Source organism: Cuculus canorus, chromosome 1 (assembly GCF_017976375.1).
Source record: "Cuculus canorus isolate bCucCan1 chromosome 1, bCucCan1.pri, whole genome shotgun sequence".
Classification (NCBI taxonomy): Eukaryota; Metazoa; Chordata; class Aves; order Cuculiformes; family Cuculidae; genus Cuculus; species Cuculus canorus.
Window position 1 is genome coordinate 80,210,202 of NC_071401.1, and position 17,019 is coordinate 80,227,220.

Consider the following 17,019-nt stretch of genomic DNA (forward strand, 5'->3'; position numbering starts at 1 on the left):
TCTTGTCCCGTGAGGACCCGCCTTAGGTTGGGCTAAGTTTGCAGTTGCCAGTCTTTCTTCTGCAGCCTGGCTGATAGAGGAGATCAAGCTTTCTTGCATTACAGAAAATGTGTCCTGGTTAATTACAGTCTTGTAAAGACAAGGCTGTATCTTGGGACTTGGTTTAATTAAACAACAGTGCTGCAAAGCTTAATAAACGTCTGATACATTCTATCTGACTGCTGAGTGCTAGCACTGCGGTTCTCTTCATCTGCTCTCCCAACTTCAGTCAGAAAGGGCTTGAGTTCGACATATGCACTAATGAAAGAGAAGGACAGATTGTCGTTCTCTGTCCAGTCAGGCTAGTGTCTGGCAGTTCAATTTCACAGCTTGGGCTCGTGTCTGGGCTTTGGGGAAAGGTTTGTGTGGGTAGTAGTGCGAGAGGAAACCTCGCAGTGCAGAATCTAAGGCTTTCCCTGTGTAGTGGAAAAATCATAAACATGCATGTGAAATGTGGACTTAGAGGAACTTTGTGTGGGTGGTCTTGTTTTGATTCTTCTGCCTTACTCCCTTTCCCTTCCCACTCACAAATGCTGAAGTCTGTCATCTATTTAACTTGAGCTTTTCTAATAATCACAGGTAACATACAACAAAACCCATAATAAAGCACCTACATATACAAACTTTCTAAACTGTAGAAGCCGCAAGATCTCCTAGACATGCATTTTGTTAGTACTGGCTCGTGAGAGACCTAGCGCTCCATGCTGCCCATCTGTTAGCAGTATGTTTAAATGTGATTAATGTGAAAGTTGTGAGAATTGCAATAGCTTTTGCTAGTCTACAACTGAATCTGTCACTGTTAATCTTTTGCAGCATTAAAAGCTTAATACAGTAAATCTAATGTTATGGAAAGCTATGGCTTTGCTTTTTTACCATCACCTTAGTGCGTTATTAAACTAATATTTTCTTTTTCTCCATAGTTCACAAGCATCATAGGAGCAATGTAGATACCATTCATCTGCAAAAGGATATTTAAATGATCATACAACTATGAACTTCTCAAGAAAGAGATGCTCCAACATAAGAGGATGTTGGGGAACATTAAGTTTGATGGGAATTCCTGAGGATATGTGGCCAGAGCAGGATGCGTTAGGAGTCAGCTCTTTCCCAAAATGCTAGTAGAGGCTGGGGAAGTCACAAGCAGTGTCTTGACATGGTGATTCTCTGCTGTACCTGGGTAGATATTAGAAATTATTTTGGCCTACCCACCCATGACAGTAGACCTACCTTATTAGTAGTGCTGGTAGCATTTAATCAGAACTGCTGCATCTTTAAAAGAGATTGTGGATAGGATGAGCAATGTTATGGCACAAGCAGGGACTGCCTGCTGGAACAGACTGACACTACAGGAAACAAATAGGGAAGGAAAATTGCTTTCTTCATATAGCTGCTTGTGCTGGAAAGGATCAAAGAAACTATAATGAGCCAGTATCTGTCTTTTTCTTTAAAGAAAATTTCAGAAGAATGATTCAATTAAATAGTAGTTTACTTAAGATCTGCAGGTGGCTTGTAAAGTGTAATTAGATCCCCCTTACCTTTTAAACCCAGATCTACAGCTTTGTTCATTTTAGCGGAGGTGGAGATTCCCATTCTTGGATTTACAGTAGGAGATTTGTAGAGGAGAGGGCTTGTTATAAAACCTCTTGGTCTGTGGCATGATTACAAGGTGCTTTTGTTTCCAGCAGGGACAGAAATAGTGCTTTGGTTCAGGCATTTCAAAACTGCTTTTAATTTGTGCTTGTAAGATCATCAGGCACTGTAGGACAAATTGAGACCTGCCTTTTACTGAAGTACCCCTCCACTCCATCACACACAGCATCTTCACAGCAGCCAAGCAGCTTATCCATCCATATCCAGTCATTGCAAAGAGTCAAAATCAGATCAGGTAGGGTAGTGCTGTCAAAGGGGTGGTTACAGAACATATAGATGCAGAGATCAGACTGGACTCTGGGATTTTCTACTTCTTTTGTGTACCACTCTATAATGTAGTCTTTGAAGCATTTCAAGAGCTTGAGTTGCCATGATTAAAAGCTTCAAGGACCATGCTTTTTCATTTATCCTCTACGAGGACACCAATTCCACTGCTCTGAGCCATTAGGAAGACATGCTGAGAAGACAGACTCTGCTTGCCTTTACTAGGCTGTCAGTGAAACTGAGCACGGTAAAGCGGCTTTTCTCCCTTTTGTGGTAACACGCACATTGTTGAAATGATGAAACTTAATTTTTGGTCCTCGAGGGCTTCTGCGGCATGTCCTGCACCTGCGAGTCTCAATGTTGCTCCTGCCCTCTTGTCCTGTGGATTGGATAATGATGCTCAGTATGCTCCATCCATCCTCAACGGGTGGGTCATGTACCAAACGCTTCAAGTACTGAACTGAGGTGAGGAGCACACAGCATGTTATTAAATTGGCATACTGCTTTGCTCTGCCCTCTCCTTTCAACTCTTTGGCAGTCAGAGACTGTTAGCTCACACTCTGCGAGAAATCCCAAGAGCTTCTAGGATGGTATTTCAAAGCTTTGGAAAGCTGTGCATGATAGCATAAAATCTGTTTTCAGGAGTCCTCATGGGTCAGCTCTATTCTGTATTCATATTGCAGGGGTGTCCTGGAAAAGGGCATTTTTCTATGATCTGGGAGATGAGGGAGTAAGAAGAAGGAGGAATCAGCTGCGCCTTGAATGCCTTGCTGTTGACTTGTGTTTTCAGCTCACTTTTTAGCTATTAAAATTCAGAGGAGAGAGGATTCAGTAAGTACGTTCTGTGTGTGTTTGTCTTCAATGAGTGCCTACTCAGGCAAGGCAAGTATGATTCAGCTACTAGTTAGTGCTGATGTACCAGAATTGGCAAGCACTGAATGCTCTTGCTACTGGATCTGCCCCAGTCGCTTGATGTGCAGCGATGAATGGATGAACATTCACCAATGCTATTGCGCAAACAAATAAGTTAATAAAAAGCAGCTGATTGTGTCATTGTACACTGCAGAAACTCCAAAGCAGCATGGAGATTATTTAAAAACAGATGTTCTTATCTGGAAACTCTTAGAAACGTAGACCAGTAAGGTTAGACAAGATAGACACAAGCCAAACTCTCTTACCTTGTCCTTACTGATTCAGTAAGTCCCTAATCAGTAAAGTCCCTACAGATTTCACAGTAGGGGCTTTTATAAGGGCTTTTCTCTTGAAGCCTTAGCTTGGGTCTGAGTCTGACAACAAACTTAGCTTTGGATTGTTTTGCTGATAATTTGAGCTGTGCCGGCATTCTCCAGTGAGAGAATTAACTTGTGGGGAAAAGTTTTTTTAAGGGGATGCACTGGAAAGAAAACACTCTGCAAAAACTGGAATTATACAAACCAGCTGTCTGGCCTTATATAAAATTATACCAACCTTTTGTACCTCCACGTAAGTGTTATTTAACTCTTGCTATCATTACCACGTAGTGCTAAAACGGATGAACTTCCTCAGCTGATGGCTGAGCAGGGCCTGAGAACAAAGTGCAGACTGATGAGATTGTGAAAGGACGTACAGCTTTTGGCAAGGCCAACCGTTAGTTCATTATTTAGGCAGACAAAGCTTCACACCCTCATGAATCACTTCTGGTTTTTTTCTTTCTTTCCTATTCTGAAGGAGCTCACTAAAAAGAGTGAGCGTGTGGAGCAGTCACAGCAAGCTGGATTGCTTCCATTGAAGTTTCTCTGCCCTCTGGAGGCAAAAGCTGTTCCATTGCTTATGGCCTGAATTGTACCAAGGGTGCCACTTCTGCCCTGTGCTCCCTGCTCCCCAGGTGCTGCCCATTTCTCTGGGGAGAACATAGTTTTCTTTTCAGCTGTGGGGATGAGCCAAAACCACCGACCCTGTGTCCACCCAGAGTCTTTTGAAATTGCTTCTACAGCCTGACGAGGACTCCACTGCTACGGTCCATGTCAGGAGACTTACATTAGTTTCCCCATTTTATCAGCTGTTAGGAAAAGCTGGGCAGCTGTGTGCATGCACACCGTCTCCAGTAGGTGTGAAAGTGTCTGAGGGTGACAGCCAGTCTAAAGTGTAGTATTCAGCCTTGCTCCTGCTGAGAAGGGGATGAAGTACCTTCTGTTCCAGGGCCACGGAAACAACCACACAGCAATGTTAGTGTTCCTGCTGTAACAGTGGTGGGATGTCCTCCATTGTATACCTGGGCTCTTGCAGGCTGAGGTAGCACAGCGAGAGCGCTTATCAGGGATAAAGGGTATTTCTACTGTAAGGCTCATGACAATCCTCAAATACGCAGAAAAGTCATAGCTGGTACCAGATGGTTCAAGAGAAGTGTAAGAGCTACTGCAATAAAAAGTAGTAACAACTGCCCACACATGAAGCTTTACCCTAGAGAAGGAAGGCTAGGTTTTGACAGGTCCCTTGAGGCATCAGTTTCTTACATGTTGCTTTTTCGCTCTGTGTGTTGTTATTGCACATGCTACTACTTTTTGAGTGGGCGGGGGGAAGCGTGTGGGGATGGTGTGTGTTGTGGTTTTGGTTTTGGGTTTTTTTTTTATTTAATTCTTACTAAATTCTTGGCCTCAGTGATGAAACATGGCCAGGAGCTCTGCAGGTTACCTGCACATTGCCTGGGAACTCTCTGGAATTAGTTTCATTTCTCTGAATACCCACTTGTTCTTACACTACAAAACCGAATGATTAAAGAATCCCAGAGTTCTTTCTCTGTGCTATTCATTACCTTGCTTACCTCTTTCATGTGCCTTAATATATAAATTGAACACATCGGACCTCTTCAGCCTCTTCCCATCTGTAGATCTTTTCATGCCTCTAATTATTTTTGTAAGCTGTTTCTGGAACTCTCATTTCTCTGCATTATTCACCACTTAAAGGAGGCTGCAAACAGCAGTGTACTTATGTGTACGTGTTCTGGGAGCTCCTTTCTCCTTATTTTCTCCCTCCCTCCTCCCAGTCTCTCTGTGCTCTGTGCTGCAGCCTATCCTTACTGTGCCATCTAATCCTGATGACTTCATTGTAAACGAAGACTACAGAATCCTTCATTTATATGTGTTAATCTGATAAGTATAAAAGCTACAAGCCTGAGCATCTTGGTTAGCAGCCATATTCATTTGCTAATCACTAACACAGTTAAAAGACTTTTTTCTTTATTAAAAATCACAGTATGATCTTTAAAGAGCGGTGTTTTGAAAGAAGAGAAAACTGTGTTTGTTTTGAAAGGGAGATTTATTGGGATGATATAATCCTACTTGTGCTATCTTCTCACCTGTTTTTCCTCAGGGAGACCATCAATCTTTATTAACATTTCTATATCAAAAGATAAAAATGATAGACAAATTCCAAAATGGGATGAAAATACTAACAAGAGTTGAAAGAGGAATCACTTCTATTTAATACTCGCTGAAATTGAATTCAAAGAAGAACTAGTTCACTATAGATGTGTAGAATTTGAGAGAAGTTTTGTGACTTCAGTCCTTTGTAACAGGAGATTGGACAGAAGTAACAGTGGTGCATGGGTCTCATCTGGAAGGATTTATCATCTGAAATCCTAATGCTGGGCTTGCTTTTTTGTATTTCTGTCTAATAGTTGTCAATCTTTTTGCAGTGACATGCCTCACCTCAAACAGCTTTGAGTGGGTCGTGTGCCTAACTGGGTCCGGTTTCTCACCTTGCCTTAGCATTTGCTTTCTTAAAATGCCTGTAGCACAGCTGATGCTTTGCTTATCCTTCAGGCTGACCCTGCCTCTGGCTTTGGCAGCACTGGCTCAACCACAGTGTTAATAAGCCCAGCTAAATGTTGCTAAATCTGTCTGGAGATGTGTGCTTGTTCTGCAGTCTCTAGGCTAGCATAGGTTTGGTAGAGTGTAATTTTTTAGTCCTCTCATTTGTGCCATGCTTGCATCTGACCTGTGAGCCCCCCTCACTACTGTGAGGACCGACTGGACTCAACAAGAGTAGGAGGACATGTCACACAGGAGAAGACAGATACATAGTTGGTGAATAACTTTCCATTTCTTATAAATATGGGCCGATGGAAAAGCTGCTCAGTGCATTGTGGTGCATGGAGGAGACCTTGAAATGCAATACAAGGGAAAATAAGGCTTACTGAGTGCTAGAAGGATGAAGGTTCCAGAGAGACGTCATTGTGCAGGCCTCCAGCTAGCACTGGAGGGACATTTGCTGAAAAAGCAGCAGCTGGGGCCATAGTGTTGGAGTTTGTTCTTACTTCACTTCAGCAGACGTCATACACAGATGTTTAAGAGCTCTTCTGTGGCTACCTGAGATCTCTCTTTCCCTCCTGAGCATAGCCTATTATACCTGCCCTGTATGGGACAAAACCACTTCCACTATAAATTAAGAAGAAAGCTAGTGAAGAAAAAGGTTGTCTTCAATAGACCATGCACTAGTGCTTCTTTCAGAGAGAAAAGTGCTAAATCTAGCTGAAAAAAAAAAAAAAAAGTTTTCAGAATTCTGCTTCCCTTTACTTTCTCCATTCCCACAAAAATATCCTTGTGACCCAGCAAGGCAAAGAGCTGGGGAGCTGGGAAAACGTGCAGCTTATCTGATTGTGGTCTTTAGCAGAGGTTGAGCATGGCTCCCTTAACTGTAATTTCTAACATCCATAGACACATACATGCCTGTTACGTATCCATACATTTAAATTGTAATATCTTCAGTTACTATATTTATTCACACATTTCAATTTCTCTTTCAAGTTTCTTTGGAGCCATTTGTATTTTACTGTATAAGGAAAGAAAAGGCAAAACCCGGGCTTTTTCTCATTTGTAGATAAAGGGTACTACTGTGATCCAGTGATTGATTTTCTTGCTTGACTCACTAACCATGAATTAGTCCACAGCTCTTCAGCTCTGAACTGCACTGGGTCAGGGTTGAAACTGTGGGCTGAGTTAGAGAATCAGAGCAGGAAATCACGTTTTCTGATTAATTTTTCCCTTTTGATCTAATTCTGTATATTGCATATGTTGGAACTAAACAGAATGAGCTTTGTATGCTCTAGTGTACAGCATGAATTTCTTTTGCAAATCGGCTTTGATTAACAAGGTTTAGTTGCTGTTGGCATTTGGTCACTGGAAATAGATATTTTTTTTAAATGCATAATAAATATCAGTGTCTTATAGTATTTATTTTTAATACATAAACTAAAACATGAATGCTCATAAAGGAAATAAGACACTGTTTTGGACCCTGGAAGAGCTACCTTTGTGAGGCAGTGACAGCACACCCTGAATTTCTGTTGTGTAATGGATCTATTTGCAGAGCAGAACTGCCATATATAAATAAAGCTGATGGACCTGGGCAGCCTGATCTAGTGGGACATGTCCCTGCCCATCACAGGGGGATTGGAACTAGGTGGTCTTTAAGGTCCCTTCCAACCCAAACTATTCTGTGATTCTATGATCCCTTTCCCATAGAAGCAGTTGTTGCCTGCTGGTTTGGATGTAGCCTCCTCCAAGGTATTGAAGGAGATAATTTCTTCCCAGGTTGACTCTTCTAAATGTATTTTTTTTTTTTGCATTCATGATCACACAGAAAATAATGTTTGGGAGTAAATGAGAAAGATGCACAGCCACGTAGTTTAGGCTTGATGTACTTCCTTTGCCATGTCTTTCTAGCAAAATCCTTAACCCAAATTAATGGTTTCTGTTTGTGAAAGCATGTAAAAAACTAGCTGGTTTTAGCAATGGAGACTTTGTCTCAGTGATGTTCTATAATACTGAATTCTGGTCCAACACCAGGAGGTAGGATGATGTTTCCCTGGAGAGCTGTAGAATATTCTTGTTCTCTGTGTGTGTATGTTCATCATGGGGTGGTGGGTGGGGAAGTCAGCATCCTTGGTCAGGCTTTGCTGGTGTAGATTCTCTTGCCCGTGCAAAGCCACGGTGAAATTAGAGGAATTTCTGCTGACAGCTTGAGGGGTTCTAAGGTGAAGAGTGGAGCAAAGCACGGCAGTTTGGATTAGTCTGTTCGCTAGGCTTTTTGCTCCAGAAACGTGTGACCTCCGATGTGTATGGACCACTGTGAACACACTGAGTGAATATATGAAATATCTCAGAGGAAAGAAACAACTTTAAATGAAGTGTTAGAAGGCAAATAAGAGAAAGAAAGGGAGATAGGAATAGGCACAGAAGTCTCAGAGAGGGCAGGTGCCTTGGCTGATCTTTTCTTTAAGTCAGTGTTGGTCTTTACACGACACTACTTAAGGTTTAGTTAGGTTTCTGTGTTAGTCCCTGGGTCTAAAGGGAAAGAGTATTCAAAAATCCAAAGGATATGATTAGAAATTGGACTAGTCTGAGGAGGGAATAAAATCTGCCTTTCCCTCTTTGTCTCTCTCCAGAGTAGAATGGCTGGCGGGGGAAATTTACTTCTCATGATTGAGTGACCTGATTTTGTCTCCCACTTGCACAACACAGCCTCTTGTAAGGAAATGACTAGTCTTAAATTCATACATAATTGCACAGCAGGGAGACTGAGCTTAAAAATGCAGATTTCTGAGTATTAGGCAGCAGAGATCTGTTTTGAACCCTTGAACTTTGTTGTTTCAATGGCCACCTACAGCATCTGTCTGTGGAGAGCTGTGGAAACACGGTAGCTTCTTTTATAGGGAAAAAAAATTACCTTTACCTACCTTTCTTCTCCTCTCCCTTCTGATATTCTATTCTTGTAACAGAGGACACTAATTATAGAACTCGACTGGGTATGTCTAGGCTATACAGTAGCAATAAATGAGGGTGTATTCTGCTAATCAGTGCTACTGATCTGGGAAACAGTGTTATCTTTCTTTTCTTGACAAACCGGGCTACTTGTTTCGTTTTACTTATTTTCTTATTGAGTCTTAGGAGCTCAGTCAGTATGTGCAAGCCCCCTACCTATGTCAAAGGAGCTAATATTTACCTATTTACCCTCAGTCATTCAAAATCATGTGTTCTTGTTACAATTTCAGCAACTGAAGGAAACATACAATATACTCACCCTAGTGTTGCTGTTCTCTATATTAGTTATATTAAGTGCTATAAATGTTAATGTGTGCTATGAGTATAGTTTTATAGAGCCTGTGTTTGTATTTTATCATGCTTGCCAGAGCCTTAATGTAAAGGGCAATGTTTGACAAACGTGTTGTGAGGAACCCATGTGAATATCAGCAAGAAAATTAAAACGGTGCGGGATACTTTATTTCATATAAAATACTTCCTAAACCTTCAGTTTTTCAGTTTTACATTTTTTCATGTTAAAACCAAAACAACTAAGCTCAAATAAGTGACGTTAACTGTAAACGGGTGGAAAAACAAATTTTGTGGAATGGATGATTTAGAGATAAAAACGCTTTAGTCCTTTAGACTTGGCTTAGGATATACCTGTGCCTCAGAGTTACCTTCTTTTGGTAAAATGGAGAAAAATGGAGAAAATGGAGAAAAAATGCCCAAGTGGGGAGGATTAACCCTTTAACAATTATGTTCTTGTCACTAAGTTGATGCAGAACTAGATAAATTAGTGTTCTAGTTCTGCTGGGAGTGTGACCTGCCTTTTGAAACATTTGGGGAGATACTGCAAGGAGAAAGTGGCTATCCTGACCTTGCATGGAGGCAAAATTGATGTTAGTGATGTTATTGTGGCAACTTGGTGCAGTACATATCTAGGAATTGCTTGTGTAGAGCCTTAATAGCCTGAACTCCTTTATGAGACCACATGCCCTGTGGCAGAAGAGCCACCAACTGGCAGTGAGTCACCAGCATGTGTGGATTTCTCATTTTGATGATAGGAGACACATAAGAGCACTGATACCTTTTTCGTACCTTCTCTAAACTCTGTGAAGGGACCATGTTTATCTTATTTTTTTTTACCCGAAAGGCAGTGTATCTAGGTGTGGGATACCTAGCTACAAATGTCTTTGCTTTGGAGAAAGTCTCAAATATCCTGGCTTTGGAAACTGTGATTTGAGAGCACTGTGTGATTTCTGCCTAGCTTGGAGCAGACTGGTACTTATCTTACATTGAGACCCCACACTTGACTGCTACCCGCTGCTTCCTAGCAGCCTGGCCTGTATTTCACACGTATTTTGGTAGCACCCTCTGACTGACTGTGTGAACTGGAAGCAGCTGGGACTGGTGGAAGGCGATTGCTGTGATGCAGCTGGGGTTGTGCCACCTAACAGGAGGCTTGAGAGGCAAGACTGCTTAGTGGCAGGCCAGAAATGAGGGCTGGGGCACCTCTCTACAAGTGACGTTGTTTCTGGGGTGCATCCCTTTTTCCATTACACAGTCCAGGGTGTTTCCACTTGTTGGGAAGGAAGATGCTTGAGAGGTCTACTGTTGTTGGACAGGCTTAGTGAATCAGTTTGGCTACTCCACAAGCTGTGGCACAGTCCCAAAGGCTTCTGTGACTATAGTGTGATCTCCTCTTGGGGTTTTTCTTTGTATATTTTTCTTTTTTTTTTTTTTTTTTTTGCAAGCAGAGAAACAGTTTTGTGCTCAAAACACTGAGGCATTAAGAGAGATTGCTTTGCAGTAAAAAAGAAACACGTAATCTTACTGCTTGCCTCATCTGCACTGAAATTACAATTTGATTGTTTTCTGACCCTTTGTCACTGCATGACATGGAGAAAAAGTGGGTAGCCTAGAAATGGATTGTTGCATCAGAAAGATGAGAATAACCCAAACATTGAAGCCAAGGGTACTCTCTAAGGCGGTCAATGTGTTTAAGTGAAAGCTGTGCATGAGAGAAATGTGTACTGTGCTAAGTGTGCCGATGCAGCTAAGGCATGGTGTCCTCATCTTATTTGTTACAACGTTGTATTCCTTGAATGCAATTAACAGCTATTTTAGTTTTGTGCTGGTATAGGCTGGACTGTTTGAAAGATGCTGTTAGTAGGTGCTTGGAAAAACACTGACGGAAGGGGACCTTGTAAGGTGGTAGGTGAACTGTCATCCTTGGTTCATGGCTTGCTGACAATGTGGGCAATGTTGCCAGCTTCTGTGATTTTATTGACCATCTTAGACTGCCAAAAACTGGAGTCATACATTCATTTGAGCATCGGCTCTCCCTGTTTAAAAAGAAGCAGTTACTAGCTTGTCTGGTTGTAAACATTAGTATTTTGAACTCCAGAGGTTCACAGCCCTGAAGGTAGATGAAAAGCACAAACCTACCATTTAAAAACCAACATGCACAGCCTGGTATTTCTATCTAATTGATATGTATGCAGACTGTGTTTTAGGAGCCAAGGGCATTTGACTACTGATCTTCAAATACTTGGACTTGGCAATAATGGACAGAGATTAGCATATAGTTTCCCTTTTAAGGTGAACTTAGCTAGAACTGATCTCAGCACCTTAAAATAAATGCAAAAAGTAAAAAAATTATGTGTTATCTGTCTAGAGGACTTTCTGATAGACTTATTGCTATGTTTTCTGTAAGTGCAACAAAGAGGCAATTTCCATACTAGCCAAAGAATTTTGCTGCTGCATTCACCGTGTACTTCCATGGTTTTTCCTCTCTTTTTTTTTTTTTTTTTTTTTTTTTTTTTTTTTTTTTTTAATAGAGGAGATCTTGGTAGATTTTGCTGTTTAATCTGGAAGTGGTAATCATATCTGGCAGTGATAGTACCTTCTATTTTTGCAAGGGAAGTGAAAAATTATAGAAGAAAAACACTTAAAATTGGTTGAATTGAGATATTTTTCTTTCAAAATTGGCCGAGGCATATGACAGTGGTTAGATATTTTTCTCTTGACATTCCTTCTGCTAACTCAGTCTTCTTTAAATCTTACTTAAAACCACTCTTCATTTTATAATTAAAAGGTTGAATATGACCAGCATTTCATATCATGCATACCGTCTATCTGGAAATAATGTGAAAAAGGAAGTGAGGAATACTGTCTGGTTTTAACAGATACAAATTTACTTCTAGAAAACACAGCTCTTAGTATTTAGGTTTTAATATGAATGTATATGAATAAGGGAGTTGGAGCAGCACCACCACCGATACCATTGTCCGTGTACAGACTGAGTAATACAGTCAATGCCTTGAGGGTTAGGCCTATAAATAGATATGTTTGGGTAGTCCTTAAATCTGTATGTTTTTCTATAAAGCATTTCCTTTGATCTAATGAATCTTAAGGCTTGTGAACTTGGCTTCAGTCTTTAAAATACAAAAGGCTTTTAGCACAGCCACTGATTGTAGAAGAACAATAAAACAAACCACTCTGGATTCAGAGGACCCCTCTGTTTCTTAGCATTAATAACATTAACTTTATTCTAATTTTGTGTCACATGCTGCATTTTGCCTTTTTTTTTTTTTTTTGTGTGTGTCCGTGACAGAGCTGCAGTTATTAAAATAAAGTCAGTTTTGCCCTCCCATCTCAAGATTAGCTATGTGTTCCCTCACTGAACTGGGATTTCTGAGATTTTGGTCATTCTATTTCACCTCCTGATTCAACTCAACCATGGCAGGCCTTGTCTCTGAGCATTGCTGACCATGCCTTCCCATACATATCACATCTCATGATGGAAATTCCTAGGTTGGTGGAGTTTTCTCGTAGTGGTAGGATCTTAAGTGTTGAGTCTGACTGGCAGGAAGCCCACTGATTTCAATAGGCACTGGATCAGGATGGCAATGGAAGGAGGAAATGTGAGGAGGTGCATGGAAGGAAAAGGGAACCGGTGCAGAATCAGGAAAATAGTGATGTTTTTAAATGGTCAGCATGTCTGTTTTGCTTTTCATGCATTTAAGATGATGGATGCCTGCCTGGTCATACTGCATAGGGTGTGTGGGTTTACCTGCCATTAGGTATGCTCCGCTGCTCTTTCCAATGCCCACTTTTTCACTTTCATTGCAAGGTGCACTTGAAAAGCAGTAAGTGGGTTTAAAAATCATCTGCTCTGATGTGTCAGGGATTCATTGAAATGTGAGCAATATTTTATAAGCACTTAATTTTTTTTCCATGATTATCAGTTTCATTGGCAGTTTAAAGTTTTTATAGTCCTTGTGTCAGCAGGACAGCCCATTAACTGCCAGTCAGGGAGATGATGGGGTAGCTCTGGGGCGAGACTGCATTTGTGTTGGATTTAAAGTGTGCAGTCCCACTGTCTGGGCTCTGAGGGCACCCCAGCCCTGCTTGTCCCTGCTGAGACCCCTGGGGCTGTCCCCACCTGGCCCAGGACCCCACATCAGGGCCATCAACCTCTCAGCTCCCTATAGCCCTTCCCTGTCTGGCCACGAGCCCCAGCTGAGCTCGGTCCACCTGTGTGCCCACATCCCAACCTGGTCTTGACTTGTCCCCATGCTCAGGGCTAAACCCCCCCACCATGCCCATGGTTCCCTGGCTCAGGGGAGTCTCTGTGCTGGTGCTGGTCTTCCCTTCCATCCCATTCAGAAGCATAGACTTGCACTATTAAAATTTGGGTTTGGTGTTACCAGACCCCTCAAGCGGAGAAAGCAGTATGCTGGCTCTTGTTGCAAAAGCAGGGGCTCTGCTGGGTTTTTTTTTCCCCCTCGTCTCTCCTTTCCCAAACTGCTAACTGCAATTGTTTATGTTTTACAATATTATTACTCCTGTTATAAGCTGCCTAAGGCAGCCACATCAAAGTACTGCAAAGTGCGCGTGGTGCCAGCTCAAATAATAGCAACAAACGCTGGTCTCCCCAACCTTGGTTTGATTTCATTGTTTAAGTAGGAAATGAGCTGGTATGATTCCTCCATCTATGAGAGCCTTTGACTAGAGATCATTGTTCTGACACTCAAATTCCTATTTTGATTAGAAAAGAAGGAAATACTTTGAGCTGATTCTTAGATAAAAACTGCAAATAATATTTATCACTCTCTTAAGGAGTTTTCTTCTCCTTTGTTTAAGCCCTCACAGCAACCACCCCCACCCCCCCTTTTGGTTTAATTTTTAATTTTTCTTTGGCATCTTCTGCTCTCTCTGGGGTGGTTGAAGTGACTACACTGTTGTCTTGGCTCCTATCAGCACCCTGCATGATGTCCTGACCTCATGGGTATCTGCAGGGGTTTCGCCATCGATTTTGATGGGGATGCCATTTTGTCCGTTGTTCATGCAGAGGATTTAAGGAGTGGTCTCACAAAGGCTGTTGTTACCATCGGGTGTTGTGAGCCTCTGGTAACCATCTTAGGATGTGGTGGGAGTAGAGCTGCCCAATGTAATCACCTCTGTCCTGGGGCTCCTGCAGTCACCACAAGTCACAGGGCTGAGAAGAGAGGCTTCAGTACACTCTGTCTTGGCTTATGTATCTGAACAGAAGCCATATGGTTTAGCACTCCTAATGGCAGGAAATACCATATTTAGGTCCTGACAATGTGTAAACACACTGATTTTTAAGTATAGCTTTTGAAGTGAAAAACTGACTTCATTCTGAATGAATACTGCTCGTGTTTCGGCCACCGCTGTCCAAAGTATGATTAACGTGGAAGCTGCAATTTGTGCCGTTTTCCTTTCCTTATTAAGTTTTCCGCAGTGTTCTCTTTTGAAAAGATGTTCTGGGTTGTTCTACATCTTAGTGGTCAGCAGCAAACAAGCTTAAAGAAGAAGTATTAACTTCTACAGCAGTCTTTAGCACCCTCCTGTGTTTTCAGGGGGCAAAATGGATAACAGTTTGTGAATATGCCCTTTTTGTTACACTGCTAACATGTAAGTCAATCACAACTGACCTTCGTTTGTCCTGAGCTCCTTGTATTTAAGTTTCATGTATCTGAGCTTCCAAGCATTCCGTCCATGGTCCCCATTAGTAAGGAGCTGTGTTTGACTAGTTTCATTTTGTCAACTGTGCCACCTTGCTTTGGAAGTTGAGAAATCTAGATGTTCAATAAGAGCAAGCTTGAAAAAAATATCATTCCTAAATAGGTAAGAAAGCCCTCAAGCCTTCACTTCTATGGATTATTAGAACAATCTTTCTGGCCAAACCATTAGAATTAGTCAAGCTGCTGTGCATGAATGTTTCATAAAACTAGTTGAAGATGATCTAGCTTCTTGCTAGGAGCTTTAGCTGTCTTGGTAACAACTGATATTTTCGACTTGGTCTCACACTATTCTTTAAGACAGAATGCTTGGCAAACTTCTTTGTACTGTAAAATTTTTTACAACTTTCTTCTTTATAACATGCACGTGATTAAGCGAGGGAGAGGAGTTTGTTTCAGGGCAGAGGAGAGAATGAGAAGGCACTGGGTAAGGTTTTCTTCCTTCACTTACATCAGCACTGTTTTGAAGCAGTGATTTTGCAAAGAATAAGAAGACATGTAGTAAGTGGAGGGAAAGAGTTGGACAATTAGAGTGGAAATTTTATTACTGAAACCTCCAAAAATTTTGTGGTGTTCTTATAAAAACCTGAGACATGAAGAATAGAGAATAATGTTCTAAAACATCACAATGTGAACATTTACGATGTAAAAATTCACAAGTATGTGAAAAATTATTCTGAAAGAAAGTTCTTAGTTTTTATGATATTTTCTTGTAAAATAATAATAAAAAATTATTTAAGGAGGAAATGTTGAACTTTAAGCCACATAAAATTTACACTATTAAGCAGCTGACCAGAACCCTGGTTTACTATACTTTGTCACCAAGAAAAACAGAAGAGTTGAGTACAGTAGAGAGATGTTTGGGACATAAAAGCACTAGCGCGTGGTAAGTTAAAAAATGCGTGAGGTGGGTCCTTGAGTAACTGGGGAGCTCAGCTTTTGGAATACTAAAAAGATACATGGAATCTAAAGCAACTGGATTCACTAATAAAAGGGAGATCTACTGAGTGCTGATAAATACAGGGGCATCTGCTCTGTCCCAGTAAATCCCAGAGTGGCACATTGCTGGAAATGGAGTGCTCTGGAGATAAGTCATGGCCTGTTCTTGTACATGCCTAGGTCAGCTGCTGGTGGTGATTATTTTCTGAGAAGTGCTGCCACATCAGGTGTACATGGAATGGATGGAGCAAGCTTCTACACTGACTCTCAGTCCCGTGTATTATGATGTCCTGTAGTCTAGAAGCCTGGTCAAAGGACTGGAGACAGGGTGCTCAGCTGGACAGACTTCTGGTCTGACCTAATATGGATCTTATTTTTTTCTTTGGTTGACTCAAGCAGTTAATAAGAGAGCAGAAGATGGTGTGGCTTGTGCAACAAATTATACTTAATCACTCTGACCTCCAGTTTAACTGTATTTTGCTATTTCTTTTGGAGTTAAGAAGATCTTATAGAACGTAATTTATCCAAGCATAATTTAGATCAGTTTTACAAGCCTTTCTTTTGAATTTGACCCAGAACCTATAAACCTCTAGCATCTCAGAGGTAATGAAACCACAAAAAATGAGTGAGTGGTGTTAATAATGAATAAATCAGAGCATTGGGGTAGTTATACTTACTATTAAAATTGCTTGAGTAAATGCAGTGTTCAGACAGCAAACCTTGTGCCACTAAAGTCAGTTGCACAGCTTTCAGTGGCTTCCGCTTAATCTTCAGTACAACATATGACAGCCCTCCTCAAAACTTACGTGGAACTAAGTGAAATTTATCTGGGCTTATGCGCTGCCTGGCTGCCTGAAAAAGCTGGTGGTTTCTCCTGACTTTGAAGCCTGATTTCAGTAAGGAATAGGAGTTTCACGTTAAAACATTCTGGAGAATATAGCTCTGTGTGCACACATGCAGGGTGGGGACACCTACCCAGAGTTCCAAGCCAGATTTGCAGCTGACGCATGCCCATGATAAAGGGAGGAAGGTGACATGGTGTTCTTTCATAACCTTTCTCATCTGTCCTTTCTGAGACTTCCTCACATTTGTTTTGCTCCAAAGCTATATAACAAATGCCTGTGTCCCTCCTAGTTAAATGTCTTTTCCATTCTTCTGTTTATCCTTTCTTTACATCTTATTGAACATTTCCAGAGTTCGCTTACAGTGATGACCTGGGAGTGTGATTAAGTCATGATTTACTAAACCCTGCCAAACCTAAAGTAAAATATGTTTAACATTCTCCAGCTGTTCAT

At 41.3% G+C, this 17,019-nt stretch overlaps 1 protein-coding gene across 3 annotated transcripts in view; it reads left to right on the plus strand.

Moving 5' to 3' along the window:
• The window catches only part of NHS (NHS actin remodeling regulator), a 255,403-nt gene that overhangs the window by 14,879 nt on the left and 223,505 nt on the right, over positions 1-17,019 (plus strand). The gene's annotated exons all lie outside the window — the stretch shown is intronic.